The sequence below is a fragment of the Silene latifolia genome, chromosome Y, assembly GCF_048544455.1.
Source record: "Silene latifolia isolate original U9 population chromosome Y, ASM4854445v1, whole genome shotgun sequence".
Classification (NCBI taxonomy): domain Eukaryota; kingdom Viridiplantae; phylum Streptophyta; class Magnoliopsida; order Caryophyllales; family Caryophyllaceae; genus Silene; species Silene latifolia.
Window position 1 is genome coordinate 364,067,621 of NC_133538.1, and position 5,200 is coordinate 364,072,820.

General features: G+C 37.9%; 1 non-coding gene across 1 annotated transcript; it reads left to right on the forward strand.

The window, feature by feature from the left end:
* Window positions 1-3,126: 3,126 nt before the first annotated feature.
* On the forward strand, window positions 3,127-3,233 carry LOC141635768 (small nucleolar RNA R71). The gene has a single exon (XR_012540430.1). It is a non-coding gene; the product is annotated as a small nucleolar RNA R71 (small nucleolar RNA).
* The last annotated feature ends 1,967 nt before the right edge of the window (window positions 3,234-5,200 follow it).

Below are 5,200 nucleotides of genomic sequence, written 5' to 3' on the forward strand. Positions count from 1 at the left end.
GCACGTGAGAATTAATCTAAGTCGGTGAACAAATAATTTAACATACAAAGGGGGTGGAAGTAAGGATTTAGGGTTGATTACATGTGAGAACAAGCAAACAATACGATAATAAAGAGTATAATAAATGAAATACGATAATTAAAATTACAATAATTACAATGATTTACGTCGAAAATACGTTTAAAGCGGATAATTTGAGAAAAGAAAAGGAAAATTATTAAGGTTAGAAAACGGACAGATTAGTGGTGATATTACGATTAATAGTCGATTAATTCGTAAGCAAACGAACTAGGTCAACGAAGAAACGGAAGTTCAGAGACAGAATTCACCCAAGAACAGGCGCAGCAGAGCTGCGTCCCTTGGAAGAGGCGCAGTGGTCACTGCGTCTCCTGAGGTGAGTTCTAGCTGTGAAGCCAGAACTGCATATCGTTAATGTTCATTGGTGAGTTTAATGATTGATTAATGACATTCGACTCAAGTTGAAGTGATTTAACAGGTTATTTATATGTAAATTGGTCATAAAAGCAATAAAGAACAAACTTAAATGAATTAGAACGAATTATAGACTAATTATGAGTGAATTAAAGATTAATAAGAGATTAATTACAACTAATTTAGGTCAAATTACTAAGACGGAAACGAATGTAAGACGCGATAAACTGATGAAAATATACAAAAGTCGAATCCCAGAGATTTGATATGAATGAATCGAATCTCCAAAATTCGGGTTTGATTTTAATGACGAAAACCCGCAAATATTGATTATAAGGGATTTAAGTCGGGATTTAAAGGTGCTAATTATACATATTATGATTATAATTATTATATACGAATGAAAAAGAAGAAAATAAGAAAGAAAAACGAAAGAAGATGAATTAACAGAAAGGCGAGGAAGAAGAAGAAAAGCAGGAACCGCGGCAGCCTTAGGAAGAGGCGCAACAGATGCTACGACTCTTCGAAGAGGTGCAGCAGTTGCTGCGTTTCTTCTTGACGTCTGTCTTCTGTTAATCCATAAAAATAGGTTAGATAAAAGGGTTTTGTAAATCGATTTTAAACATGCTTTCGATGTAAACCTTACAACAATTTATACAATAATAAAATACAATAATAAAACATGGGATTTACACCCTCAGAGTTACATGTTTGACGAAACGAGATTGACTAATTTAAAGATTAGTGATTGCTCGAATCGAATGTATGATGAAAGTGCCCTCGTAAGAGGAATTGAATTAAATTGATTAGATTGATTGAGTGGAGTTGGTCAAATTGGTCGGTCATGCAAAATGAGGCCGGTACTCAGAAGGATCCGAGCTTACATGGTCGAAAGTTCATGCACGTAGACGCCAATAAGCAAAGAGCACGGTATTAGAATGCAAAGGGAGAAGAGAAGCGCGGACACTCACGTGAGAAATATGAGGAACGAAGGTCCCTATTTATACTAATCACACGGAGGAATTAGGGTTTTGGTAAATCTTTGGAAACAAATCTCGAAAAGATCTTAAAATACGCAGAAAAGAGCTGGGGAAGAGGCACAGCAGGTGCTTCGTCCTTTCCCCAGAAGTTTCCTCCTGCGGAAGAAAGATTTTCCGCGTTTATGTTATGGAATTGTGGTAGATCTCAACTTCCTTATTGTTAAAAATATAATTTCGGGATATATTTTGCCAAAAGATGAAAAGATTAAAATTATGGAATAGAAATATCCTGAATATTCCAGAACATTCCGACTCGGCATTTTAAACGGTTTATTAGAAAATGAAGACGGTTTTTGACCCGAACTCCAAATGAACTCTAATTACTGTCAAAATGACCGCAATGGTGCGTAGATGACGATCAAGGGGTAGACACAAGTATTTGAGCTATCACTTGACGATAAACTTACGAATTTTCATAAATCATTCCGTGTACCAAACATGCGGCCCAATCATCACCGGGTGGTTTGCGGGAGGTGCAAAACTGAGGTATCTACAGAATGGTATAGAAACCTCTAGGTTCTTCACAATCTCCATGAACTTTCCAAGTTGCTCATCAAGCTTGGGCTTGGTTTGGCGACTTGGGAATGGAAGTCTAATCACAATAGGCTCTTTCTCAACTTCTTTGGCCTTCTCTTCATTTCTGTTCTTTGATGAGTCATTGGTAGTTGGTTCTACTACCTTAGGTTTTATTCTCAATGGTTCCATCACATCACTTTACTTGACACTTTCGTCAATAACATCCTCTTCAATTGGCATCTTAGGTCCCTCATATCTTGTACCACTCCTCAAGTGAATGACATTGATGGTCTCATGTCTTGTAGGAGGATTACCTTGAGGAGGTAATTATCCTTTTTGTCTTTGGGAACTTGAGGAGGCCAATTGGGACAATTGTGTTTCCAACATCTTGGTGTGAGCAAGGATATTGTTGATGGTAGTGTCTTTGTCTTGGCTATCTCTTTGCATTTGAGCAAAGAAATATTGTTGGCTCTTTTGCATTTGGAGGACCGTTTTTTGAACATCAAAAGCTTAGTCATTGGATTGATTGTAAAAGGGTTGGTTTTGATTGAAGTATGGTCTTTAAGTGGGATTTCTCATTGGAGGTGGGGTGTATGTGGGTTGAGGATTTTGAATATTTTGGCTTTTGTATGAGAAGTTTTGGTGAAATTTGGTGTTTTCATTGCAATAGTTGGAGTAATGGGTGCCATTCTTGTATGCTTGAAAAGTATTCACTTGCTCACTTGTGCCCCTACACTCTTGTTGATCATGTCCCAAAGTTCCACAATTCTCACACACTCCATTTGGAATAGAAGATGTTGCCACCATGGCATTGACATGTTGCTTGGTTGATTGAGAAGCTTCATTCATCTTGGCTATGGCTTTCTCAAATTTCAATTTCATTGTGTCAATATGGGAGCTTAGTTGGGCACCTAAATCGGCACTCAATTGTGTGACGGAGTCAACTTCATGTCTCCCTCCCCTAGTAGCTTTTCTTGGTCTACTGTATTGAGAGTTGTGAACCGCCATGTCCGCTACTTTTGCCCAAGTTTGGTTGTCATCAACCTTGGTGAATCTTCCATTATAACTCATGTTGAGCACATTCCTTGAATCTTCATACAACCCATTCCAAAGTTGTTGAACAAGAAACCATTCTCTTAGTCCATGATGAGGACAAGAGCGACATGTGTCTTTGAATCTCTCCCAAGCCTCATATAGAGACTCTTTATCTCTTTGTTTGAACTCGGTGATTTGGGCTCTTAAAATGTTGGTCTTCTGCGGAGGATAAAACTTCTTGTAAAATGCAAGTGCTAACTTCTTCCATGAATCAATTCTAAAAGTAGCCTTATCTAGGCCCTTTAACCATTGCTTTGCGGCTACGATCAAGGAAAAAGGAAACAATACCCATCGAATTTGGTCTTGGGTTACCCCCGTTTGGGAAATTACATCACAATAGTCACAAAAAGTCTCCATGTGTAGATGAGGATCTTCACTAGGTATCCCTCCAAATGGACTTCTCTCAATATACTATATGAATGCGGATTTGGTAATGAAATTACCGGTCAAGTGGGGTGGTGTTGGAGTACCATTTGGTAGGTTCTCCTCGGTTGGTACAGAATGGAATGAAAATTTAGGCATTGTAGGTTGATTTTGTGGTTGGTTTAGAATTGGGTTTTCCTCTCCTTGTCTTGCAAAAGGGTTGGTAAGCTCAACACTATCCGATTGGATAATACCAATGTCCACAAGTTCTCCAATACCCACAATCGTTGAAGTCCCTCTAATGGTTCATCTAATATTGGTCAAGGTTCTTTCAATCTTGGGATCAATAGGCAATAGACCGCCTTGTGATCTCCTAGACATGCAAAAATCAAACAACTAAAAAACAAGTAAAACTACCTTGAGGAGTTTGACTTCCCCAAGGTTAAGAAAGATACAACTAAAAACAACAAATTATAACAATTCAATTGAACACCATCCCCGGCAACGGCGCCATTTTTTTAATTCGGTTTAAACTTTGTCGTCTAAGCTTACCAACCAAAACAATATTTATAATCTCAACTAAATACTCTTAGTAGAGTGGCAAGTAAAGGTCGGATCCCAAGGGACGGGTATTGTATTGATTTATCGGTTGTAAAAAGCCATGTCTTCGGGTGTTACAATTTGGGCTGAGTTTGAGGTTTGCAATCTAAACTACTTAACAATGAAAAGTAAACAAATGAAAGTAAAGCAAAGCAAGTAAATAGGGTTTGTAAACAATTGATTAAGGCACTAGGGTATCATGGGTTCTGTTTTAGCAGGATTTTCCCTGAAAGGATCCGGCTTGATTATTGAGTAATTAGGGTATCTAGGTCAATAAGTTTAGAATAATAATATGAGTAAATAACAAGGAAGAATTAAGTATAAAGAATATCGCTTGTATTACTTTGATAAGCTGAGTACAAACTCGTGTATATAACTGAATATTCAGGAAAGAGTGAGAGATAAATTGTAAATAACTGATAAATCATGAATGTCCTTACAATTGTTATATTATTCTATTTATAGTTCTACAGATGCTAACGTTACATTCAACCTCAACGTTCCCCTTGATTGTTGGAATTGTTAGCTGGAAAATAGGGCACATTCCCTATTAACACGGTTGACTCGTTCTTCTTTAACAAACCTTCCTTCCTTTCCTCTTGCGCGTTCAGATTTACTAAGATTATGTGCTCCTTGTAGTTGGACTTGGTCTTCCATGAGAGTAAGACGTGGTTATTTGTTCATATAACTGCATTTCTTGTTTATCAATTTAATCCAGCCTGCTTGAGTGTCCTGCCAGGCTATTCTGCACTTACCATCAGGCTTTTCTTCTAGGATTTAGTAGCTTGCTGATCTTGTGGCACTCTTCATCTGCAAAATAGTAGTTAGATTTGTCCGGTCCCTGGTTGCCTCAATCAGCCTAGTAAGGTCAGGCCAAGTTAGAGTCAGACCAGGCTAAATTGGGCCTAACAATTGCCCCTTGACATTTTACCCGTGCTGGATCAGGCCAGGGGTGAGATGTCAATTTTACCGGGTTAAACAATAAAAAGAATTATATTTACTCAATGACTCTTAGACTCCTAGTGACCGTTAATCACTGCAACGGCTAACTACATGATGTCATGCTGACAGTTTTGTGTTTCCTAGGGTTTTTGCACCGTTACTCTTCTTCTATAAATACGGTAATTGTGACAAGTTTATTTTTCACCAAAATT